The sequence below is a fragment of the Nylanderia fulva genome, unplaced genomic scaffold (assembly GCF_048542155.1).
Source record: "Nylanderia fulva isolate GAGA-0341 unplaced genomic scaffold, ASM4854215v1 Scaffold540, whole genome shotgun sequence".
In the NCBI taxonomy this organism is placed as follows: Eukaryota; Metazoa; Arthropoda; class Insecta; order Hymenoptera; family Formicidae; genus Nylanderia; species Nylanderia fulva.
The window spans coordinates 47,924-58,751 of NW_028190633.1; the positions used below are offsets into that span (position 1 = coordinate 47,924).

The 10,828-nt window shown below is 54.3% G+C and overlaps 2 pseudogenes; one reads left to right on the plus strand and one right to left on the minus strand.

The window, feature by feature from the left end:
• Window positions 1–5,902: 5,902 nt before the first annotated feature.
• LOC146721144 (uncharacterized) lies at window positions 5,903–7,481 on the plus strand (annotated as a pseudogene).
• On the minus strand, window positions 7,200–9,530 carry LOC146721145 (large subunit ribosomal RNA; annotated as a pseudogene).
• Window positions 9,531–10,828: the final 1,298 nt, after the last annotated feature.

A 10,828-nucleotide genomic window follows, 5' to 3' on the forward strand; every position in this document is an offset into this window, starting at 1 on the left:
CGCGGCGTGGTGCTTTCGCCGGGCGAGCGAGAAATTCTTCCAAGTCCGTTCGCGGCGTAGTTGCTTTCGCCGGGCGAAGGCGAGAAATTCTTCCAAGTCCGTTCGCGGCGTGTTGCTTTCGCCGGGCGAGCGAGAAATTCTTCCAAGTCCGTTCGCGGCGTGTTGCTTTCGTCGCGGCGAAATTCCAATCTTCCAGTCGCTTCGCGGCGTTGCATTCGTCGGCAGCATTCGTTCATCTCGCGCGGCGATCTTTCGTCCGTCGCGGCGTGAGATTTCCCAAGTCCGTCGGCTGTTCTTTCGCCGCGGCGGCAATTTCGCCAATCCATCCGCGCGGTGTTGCTTTCGCCGGGCGAGCGAGAAATTCTCAGATTCTCCGGTTTGTTCGCCGGTCGTGACTTTCCCAGGCGACGAAATTCTTCCAAGTCGTCGCGGTTCTTCGCCGCAGCAATTCCATCGTCCGCGGTTCGCGCGAGATTCATGGCGGGGGCGACACTTCGCGCCGCCGAGAATTCTCTGCGCGTGCTTTGGCGCGACCTCGCCGCGCTTTCAGTCTCGCGGCGTGTTGCTTTCGCCGGGCGAGCGAGAAAATTCATTCCAAGTCCGTTCGCGGCGTGTTGCTTTCGCCGGGCGAGCGAGAAATTCATCCAAGTCCGTTCGCGGCGTGTTGCTTTCGCCGGGCGAGCGACGAAATTCTTCCAAGTCCGTTCGCGGCGTGTTGCTTTCGCCGGGCCGAGCGACCAATTTCCAAGTTCGCTCGCGGCGTGTTGCTTTCGCCGGGCGAGCGACAAATTCTTCCAAGTTCGCTCGCGGCGTGTTGCTTTTGCCGGGCGAGCGAGAAATTCTTCCAAGTCCGTTCGCGGCGTGTTGCTTTCGCCGGGCGAGCGAGAAATTCTTCCAATTCCGTTCGCGGCGTGTTGCTTTCGCCGGGCGAGCGAAGAAATTCATCCAAGTCCGTTCGCGGCGTTGTTGCTTTCGCCGGGCGAGCGAGAATTCTTCCAAGTCCGTTCGCGGCGTGTTGCTTTCGCCGGGCGAGCGAGAAATTCTTTCCAAGTCCGTTCGCGGCGTGTTGCTTTCGCCGGGCGAGCGAGAAATTCATCCAAGTCCGTTCGCGGCGTGTTGCTTTCGCCGGGCGAGCGAGAAATTCTTCCAAGTCCGTTCGCGGCGTGTTGCTTTCGCCGGGCGAGCGAGAAATTCATCCAAGACCGTTCGCGGCGTGTTGCTTTCGCCGGGCGAGCGGACAAATCTTCCAAGTTCGCCTCGCGGCGTGTTGCTTTCGCCGCAGAAGCGAGCGAGAGAATTCTTCCCAAGTCCGTTCGCGGCGTGTTTTGCTTCGCCGGGGCGAGCGAGAAATTCATCCAAGGTCCTTCGGGGCTGTTGTTGCTTTTGCCGGGCGAGCGACAAATACTTCCAAGTCCGTTCGCGGCAATGTTGCTATTCGTTAGCGGGCGACACCTCCGGCGGCACGCGCCGCCCGTACCACAAATCCGATCGAGGCAGTGTTGCTTCGTTGGGCGGGCGACACCCTCCGGCCGACACCAAACCGCTTTTTCCAGTTCGCCCTCGCGGCGTGTTGCTTTCGCCGGGCGAGCGACAAATTCTTTTCTTCCAAGTCCGTTCGCGGGCGTGTTGTGCTTTCGCCGGGCGAGCGAGAAATTCATCCAAGTCCGTTCGCGGCGTGTTGCTTTCTCCGGGCGAGCGAGAAATTCATCCAAGTCCGTTCGCGGCGTGTTGCTTTCGCCGGGCGAGCGAGAAATTCTTCCAAGTCCGTTCGCGGCGTGTTGCTTTCGCCGGGCGAGCGACAAATTCTTCCAAGTTCGCTTCGCGGCGTGTTGCTTTCGCCGGGCGAGCGAGAAATTCTTCCAAGTCCGTTCGCGGCGTGTTGCTTTCGCCGGGCGAGCGAGAAATTCATCCAAGTCCGTTCGCGGCGTGTTGCTTTCGCCGGGCGAGCGAGAAATTCTTCCAAGTCCGTTCGCGGCGTGTTGCTTTCGCCGGGCGAGCGAGAAATTCTTCCAAGTCCGTTCGCGGCGTGTTGCTTTCGCCGGGCGAGCGAGAAATTCATCCAAGTCCGTTCGCGGCCACATTTCTATCGTTCACGTTTTCTTTCGCTTCATATCTATAGTTATTCCATTCTACGTCCAAGTTTCTTTTCATTTTATTACTCACTCCTTGTTGGATAATTTCCAAGTCTAAAGGCATTATTCCGCTTATTACTTGCATGGCGCTAGTCGACGTCGTTCTACATGCTTTCGTGAGCACTATGAGCAGCGCTCGCTGAGCCGCCAAAATGTGTCTTTTGACTAATACATGTGACACCTTGTCAAACCAGAACGCAGCCGCATACGTAGTAATTGGGGTTGCTACTGCCTTGTATAGTATTCTCAGGTCATGTTTTTTGAGCCCCCACTCGTCCCTTGCGACTCTTCTGATTTGCATCATAAATTTGACTAGTTTGTCTCTTAGGTATCTTGCGTGTGCTATGAAGCTTAATTTGCTGTCAATTAAGACACCAAGGTATCTTACTTCGGAAGCATATTTTATGTTTTGCCGCTCGATTTTTAGCCTGGGCATCCTTTCTTTGTCAAATTTGCCCTTCATCATAAGTGCCGTAGTTTTTGTCGCCGATACTTTCAATTTATGTATCACACACCATTCATTGATAGTTTTTAAGACACGTGCGCCAGTTCTTTCCAGTTCTTGCCTCGAGTTCCCTCGTATTAAAGTCGCTAGGTCATCCGCGTACGCTATTGTCTCTGTATCGCTTATCGTTGTAAGCTCTTGCAGTAACGCATCCATGCAGAAATTCCACATTGCTGGGCCTATGATTGACCCTTGCGGGCAACCCTTCTGCATATATTTATGGGCCTCCTTGAAATTAGATTTTACCACTACTTTTCTTTTACTAAAGTACTTGTCGATAATTCTGATTAAAGTGCTACTACATTTTGCCATGATCAGCCTTTTCTTAATAGCGGGCCACCAAAGGTTATCAAAGGCCCCTTCGATGTCCACAAAGAGGGCCACTACGTATCTCTTGTCAGTGTTCAGACCGTTTCTGAAGGCAATTAGAGCGTCCTCTGTGGAGCACCCTGGTTTAAAGCCAAACTGATTCTTGCACTCCAGGCCCGTCTCCTTGTAACATCTAGTGATTCTACCAATCAAAATTCTCTCAAAGATCTTCGCAAACACTGGTAAGAGTGCAATAGGTCTGTATGAGTTTAATAAGCTTCTGTCCTTCTTGCTATCCTTTAATATTATGCGCAGTGAAGCTATCCTCCATTCCTCGGGAAATGTTTTTTCTCTTAGGCAAATATTTAGCACTTGTCTTATGACTTCCTTGTTGCTTGCCCATACAGCCTTTAGCATCTCTCCTTTTACGCCATCGGCTCCTGGGGCCTTATTCTTCTTGATCCTCTTGATGGCAACCGCCACTTCCTCCTCCGTGATTTCCTGTTCCATATTACTATTACGATATCTTTTATTTTGTGATTTTATTTCTGCGTGTACTTTACCTTCTCCGCCTACATCGTCTGGCGGTACGCATTTATCTAGAAGAGCACTTATCGTCTCCGCCCAGTTATTTGTTTCCTTTCCCGAGGGCAGGGTTAGGGTGCAGAAATAGTTCGGCTTCTTTATCTTATCGCGAACTATTTTGTAAACGATACTCCAGGGATCTTATTTCCGGCCTTAGTTACAAAGCTTCTCCATGCAGCCGTTTTCTCCTTCTTGATTAGCGAGACATATTTATTTCTGGTTCTTCTGTAGAGTTCCCCATATTCGTTCACGTTTCCTAGATTTAACCTCTTTGCTCTTAGGAGGTGCTTTTTGGCTTTGTTCGCGTGTGATCTAAGTATTTTTAGCTCTTCGGTCCACCACGGAACCGTTTGGTTAGCCAATTTCCTTCTCGGAATAGATCTATCGCATATTTTAAGTAACGTTTTATTGAAGAGCCGCGCTGCCTCGCTGGCTCTACTGCTCTCCAATTTGTTCAGAAAATCTTTGTTAAATTGTGCCTGAATCAATTCATCGAAGGTGTCCCAATTTGCTTTTTTCAGATTATAGCCATTTTGCATGCTCCACTCCGTCCTCCTTAGGGTCTTGTCCCCAATCTCGAAGGCAATAATATTATGGTCACTTGTGGTGCACGCTGTGTCCACCTTCCAGTTTCTTAGTTTACTGGCCAGACCTTCGCTGACGAGTGTAACGTCTATATTCGACTGTCCCCTTTCCGTCGAATACGTATTAGGGTTATTTGGCTTATTCATTATGCAGAGGTTGTGCGACAGGATGAATTCTTCCAGCTCCTTCCCTCTCTTGTCTGTGGTGTCGGAGAACCACCAGTCCGACCTGGCATTTGCGTCCATGGTTACTATAATATTGCACCCAGAGAGTTTTTGTAGGATATTGTCTAGGTCATCTAAGAACGGTTTTATTTCTAAAGAGAATTGGCAATACATGTTAATAATGTAAAGCTGTTCCTGTCCCGCGCAAGCCTGGAAGCACATGATATGTTCGTTTTCCATACTTGTGTTTTGGAAGACGTCCATTTTTCCTTCTCTTACCACCGCGGCGACCCATGCGTCTTTTTTGTCAGGTTGAATGATCCTTAAGCCCGGCGCAGAATATCCTCTTACTCTCCCCTTATAAGAGTAAGGTTCCTGTATACAGAGTATGTCAAAGTTTTGTTCGTTAAATATTAGTTTCCAGGTTTACTGCTGCTGCTCGCGATCTTGCGCATTTATATGGGCTATCTTTATTCCCATGTACGCCGGTCTGAAGACCCCACTTGGTGGCAGCGAATAGGAGAACATCATCAACATAAGCGATGCTGTTTATACGATGCTCTCCCAGCTGGTATCCGACGTCGGCAGGTATCGATCTCATGATCTCATCCACCACCAGGCAAAATAGCACCGGTGACAGTGGATCCCCCTGCCTGACGCCTCTGCCCGCTTTAGAGAGCTCTGACCTGACACCGCGCACTTCAAACACCGTGCTGCTGTTCGCATAATGCGCCCGATATAATCGATAAGGCCGTGAGGCAAGCCCAAGCCAGCCAAGGAATTAGTGATCGCCCCATGGCTGACACTATCAAAGGCTTTTGCGAAGTCCAGCGAAGCAACGTGTAGTTCTCGACGACGAGACCTGGCGTCCATTAGCAAGGACGCAAGGACGGCGACATTTTCGCCGCACCCATCGTCGAAACAGCGCTGCCGAAGATCTACAAGCTTGGACTCGCGAAGCCTCTGGGCCAAGATTTTATGCAGATGCCTCACAGCCACGGAGGTAATGGAGATTGGACGGAAATCGCCCGGAAGAGCACACTCGCCCCTCTTGGGTATGAACACCGTCCGACTCACCAGCATGGATACTGGGAATCCTCCGCAATGCAGCACGATGTTGAAGAGGAGAGCTTTGATGGACGCTGGCATCGCTCTCCATAAGCGTACGCTAATGCCGTCCAATCCGGGAGCCGAGTTGAGGGGCAAGTTGATGGCTGCCACCTCCTCGCAGGAGATCGGTGCCCACGTGCCACCCAGCTCACGCTTTGATGGAACTCGCGGAGCCGGAGCGACAGGCACGGAAGCCTGCGCAACAAACGGGCCCCAATGCGCAGACATACGCTGCACATCCGGAACCACGCCTGCATGGTAGGCCCCATCCAAGATCTCCTTGGCCACACGCGACATGTTCGAGCGGAAGAGGCGCTGCACGCGCGCATACTCCGCCCGTCGTCGCGCTTTCTTGCCCGGATTGGCAGCAAAGCGACGCATAGGCCGGTCGCAAACGAGAAACAGTCGGAGGAAATACGCCAGTGATCCACGGGCCGACGGCATCAACACTCCGCTGGCCATCCAGCACTCCTAACCCAATCTGAGTCAGGACGCGAGAACTCCATCCCTGGATGGCTTCCACGACTGGGACTAATGCTCGAATAGCGCCGGCAAATGTGCCATACGCATCGCCCCAGCCGGGAGAAGATGGTGAAAAGCGGAGGCGAGCCTGGTGACCCACGCGGAGAGATGGCTGACGCTTGAGGGGAGGCCGAAGGACTGGATCCACCAGCGGAAAGAAAAAAACTATCTCCCGACGTGGCGGACAGATCCTCCAGAGCGGCGGCAACAAGGCGTCGGTACCCCACCGTTTTTTCCGCATACCCTTGATAGCATCAAGGGAGCGGTTCGGAACAACGGTGAGCAGATGTTGGTTGATAAACCGAACGCCTCGATAAAACCGCCAAGGCCTCTTCCCTCGCCATCATGCGCTGTTCTTCAGCGCTCCACTGGCGCTTCACCCTCTCGACGTTAATTTCCTCGTTGTATATGGCCTCGTGCGCCCGACGGCGATGAAGACCGAGTCCGTTCTTGGTGCTGAACGCGCGATTGCAATGAGGGCACGGGTACGGCAAGGCATGCGGGGTATTAGGGGCAGGGACAGCCGAGGGCGGTTGTCGACGACGAGCCGCAGCGGGAGGCTGTCGCGAAGGACCAGGGCTGGGTTCAGGAGAGGAGGACGAATGCACGACAGGACCGGCGGCCCGAGGCTGCCGCCAGGGAGAATATCCTTTTTCCTTTGAAGTGCCTGTCGTATGTCGGCTCGAGGGGCTGGCAACCCCACGAACCCAAGCGAGGCGCAAGCGCCCCGCCAAGCCAGAGCCCCGTTGGCCGCCGGTCGAAATTTTCGCCAGCGTTGCCCGACTCTCACCACGAGGAGGTGGGGATGGCACATGGATCCGCCGGTCGCCCGGACGGAGTCCTTAAGAGAGTCATAGTTACTCCCGCCGTTTACCCGCGCTTGCTTGAATTTCTTCACGTTGACATTCAGAGCACTGGGCAGAAATCACATTGCGTCAACACCCGCGAGGGCCATCGCAATGCTTTGTTTTAATTAGACAGTCGGATTCCCCTAGTCCGTGCCAGTTCTGAGCTGAGCGTTGAATGGCGGCCCGAAGAGGACGACCACGACGGCTCGCGCCGCCACGGAAGCCTCGCAGCAAGGAAGATCCGCGGGAGGCCAAGGCACGGGACCGAGCTCGGATCCCGGGACCGGCGCGAGAACGCCGACCGTTCACCTCGCCAGGCCGGCACGTCAGCCAGACCCGCTTCCCGACCAAGCCCGACACGCCCCGCTCCTCAGAGCCAATCCTTATTCCGAAGTTACGGATCCAATTTGCCGACTTCCCTTACCTACATTATTCTATCGACTAGAGGCTCTTTACCTTAGGAGACCTGCTGCGGATATGGGTACGAACCGGCGCGACACCTCCACGTGGCCCTCTCCTGGATTTTCAAGGTCCGAGGGGAAGATCCGGACACCGCCGCAACGCGGTGCTCTTCGCGTTCCAAACCCTATCTCCCTGCTAGAGGTTTCCAGGGACTCGAACGCTTATACAGAAAAAGAAAACTCTTCCCGGATCTTCCCGACGGCGTCTCTCAGTTATTTTGGGGTTACCCCGATCGAACACTCTTACGAGGGCCCGAATTGTATGCGTTCCGCTGCCGTGGTTTCCGGAATAGGAACCGGATTCCCTTTCGCCCGACGGGCGTGTGTCTTTCGTATAATATTTATTATTATTTCTCGACACTCGAGTATATTGTACGCCGTCATTGACATAGGATTTCTCTAGGGCTTAGGATCGACTGACTCGTGTGCAACGGCTGTCACACGAAACCCTTCTCCACGTCAGGTCCTCCAGGGCCTCGCTGGAGTATTTGCTACTAACACAAGATCTGCACCGACGGCGGCTCCAGGCAGGCTCGCGCCCCAGACCCTTCTGCGCTCACCGTCCTACTCGTCAGGACTTCGTGACGACGCGAGAGAAGACCTAACGCCCGCTCCCGGTTGCCGCCCCACTTGCCGCTGACGGCAGAGTATAGGCTCGACGCTTTCAGGCGCCATCCATTTTCAGGGAGGCTAGTTGCTCGGCAGGTGAGGTTGTTACACACTCCTAGCGGATTCCGACTTCCATGGCCACCGTCCTGCGGTCTTAGCAACACAACGACTTTCATGGTGTCCCATGAGCGTCGAGTGGGGCCCGCCTTAACCTCGCGTTTGGTTATCCTACAGGCCAAGGTTCTGCTTACCAAAAATGGCCCACTTGCACTTCTGATCCGAAGATGCTTCGTGGCTTCATAATTTCATAAGGAAAGCCAGAGGATCTCACCCATTTAAAGTGTGAGAATAGGTTGAGGTCGTTTCGGCCCAAGGCCTCTAATCATTCGCTTTACCAGATGAGACTGCGCGCGCGTTTCCGTGCGGAACGGCCGTAAGTGCCAGCTATCCTGAGGGAAACTTGGGAGGGAAAACCCAGTACTAGATGGTTCGTTTAGTCTTCGCCCTATACCCAGTTCCGACGATCGATTTGCACGTCGAATCGCTACGGACCTCCATCAGGGTTTCCCTGACTTCGTCCTGACCAGGCATAGTTTACCATTTTTCGGTCTCAACGGTACGCTCGGGGCGCCTCTTCTCGCGATTAGAACGAGACGCCCGGGAGTGCGAGGCCGCATCGCGACGCGGCCTATCCCCCCTAAGTCGACGGCCAGGGCCGACCTTCACTTCATTACGCCTTTAGGTCTCGCGACAAGTCCCAATAAACTCCCCGTACATGTTAGACCCCTTTGTCCGTTTTTCCCAAGACGGGTCCTAAGAGTACCTAAAGCCAGTAGCGGTCCGCCGACCGGTATCGGTCTCCCGCGAGACCGCGGGAGACGTTCGCGGGCCGTCGAAGGTGTACCGTATTGTAACCAACAGCGGGCCAGGACCGGGGGACGGCGCGAAGTCCGTAACCTCCGAGTACCGTGGGGGCGCGCTTGCGACGGTCTCGACGCACCGTGAATAGTGGGGCCCTGATACCTGCGCGTACCGCCGAGCAGCCGGCCGGGCGACCGAGGTTGTCGCGTGCCGTTTTACCGGCGACGCGACAGACACCGCACCCGGGCCGTTAGACCGACACCCAGCGGGGTCGCGACGTTCTACTTGGGGAGAAGTGAAACGACGACGAGCGCCGGACATCCGCACGGTAGCGTGCCCGCGCGCGAGCCGCAAGGACTCCGCGGGACATCGCCGACCGACGCGAAGCCAGCGCCGCTGACGATTGATTCCCCGTTCGATCTTTTGGGTTTCTTAGGTTACCCTTGAACGGTTTCACGTACTTGAACTCTCTCTTCAAAGATTCTTTTCAACTTTCCCTCACGGTACTTGTTCGCTATACGGTCTCGTGGGCGTATTTAGCCTTAGATGGAGTTACCACCCACTTGAGCTGCACTCTCAAGCAACCCGACTCTAGGAGAGATCCTCCCGAGACGGCACCGGTCGCTACGGGCCTGGCACCCTCTAGGGGTAGTGGCCCTATTCAAGATGGACTTGGAACGCGACCGCACCTCGGGATAAGCGGATCCTCCCAAAACCACATTTCCCTGCGGCGGAACCGGGATTCGGTGCTGGGCTCTTTCCTGTTCGGTCGCCGCCTACTAAGGAAATCCTAGTTAGTTTCTTTTCCTCCGCTTAATAATATGCTTAAATTCAGCGGGTAATCTCGCCTGCTCTGAGGTCGTCGCCCTAGTGAGTTTTCGTAGCCCTTTGCCTCCTCCGCGTCGCTCATCGTCGTCTCTCCTCTATAATCTATATTATAGAGAGTGAGAGAAGAGAGCGTCGAACGAGAATCCGCAGCGGCAGCACACCACACGAAATACGCTAGAAGCAAATCGCCGGGCGCTAACCGCACACACACGCTGTTGGTGTTAATGGATACGATATATCGCGGGTTCGAGATCTCGCTCTCCCTCTCTTTTATATACGAAATTCGGGCGGAATCGATTCGCAGATAACACGACGCGGCGCGCCGGTCCCCTTTTTCGCTTGACGAAAATTTTGTGGACTTGGACCGGCGGTCGGGGCCTTCGCGATTCAAACCCTCTCCTTAAAGAGTAAAGGATTACGAATGCTCTCCTCCGCTTTTTTGGGCCAAAGTTTAGGGGTACTAAAACGACCCTCAGCCATGCGGGTGGGAATTGTCCCCGTGGACCGAATGTGCGTTCAAAATGTCGATTTTTCAGTGGCCCCTCATTCACAAGTTGACCCAATTCGCTGCTTTTAAATCGCCCCAGAGCCTGATCCACCGTTCAGGTAATCGTTCGAAATTTTTGCGGTTCGCGAAAAAAACCGCTTCCGTTCAACCTCGTGCTCTTTCTCTCGACAGAGAGAGAGAATAAACGTGGTGGCTCTTCGAAACAGCCTGTCCCGCGCGCCAGGGGCGCGCGGGCGCGCCCCTCCCCCAGGGGGAAGGCTCGGCCCCAAAATAGATTCGTGTTTCTCGTTCGGAGCGTCCTCCCGCCACGGGAACTGGGAACTTTTGAAAAAACCGTCGGACCGACACAGTTTGACAGTTGGTCGAAATATTTTAAACGATCCCTTCTCCGCGCGATTCACCCTGACGCTAGATCGACGATGGCGATGCTTAGACGTCGAGGACTGTTCTGTCTGGTTCGTACGCGTTTAACCGCACACGACCAGCAAAAAGATTTCGCTACGGCGTACAAAGCGAGCGGGAAGAAGCAACTCTTCCCGCAAACTCGTATCCGTGGAGTAGATGCTCGGTAAGCGCGACGATTCCGCTGCTGCGTACGAAACGAGAGGGAACCGCGCGGCCAACACACTAGAGGCGTGCGCGCGCCACATAAGAGCCATTCGGTCTTTGCGACACCGACTCGTGGCAAATGCTGTGCTCGTAATAAATAAGTGTGCGTTAATTTTGCGCGCGTTCGGCGACGAACGAGAAGAGCCGCACCGTAATCCCCGGCGAAGAGGAATACGAGACGACGCGAGAGTC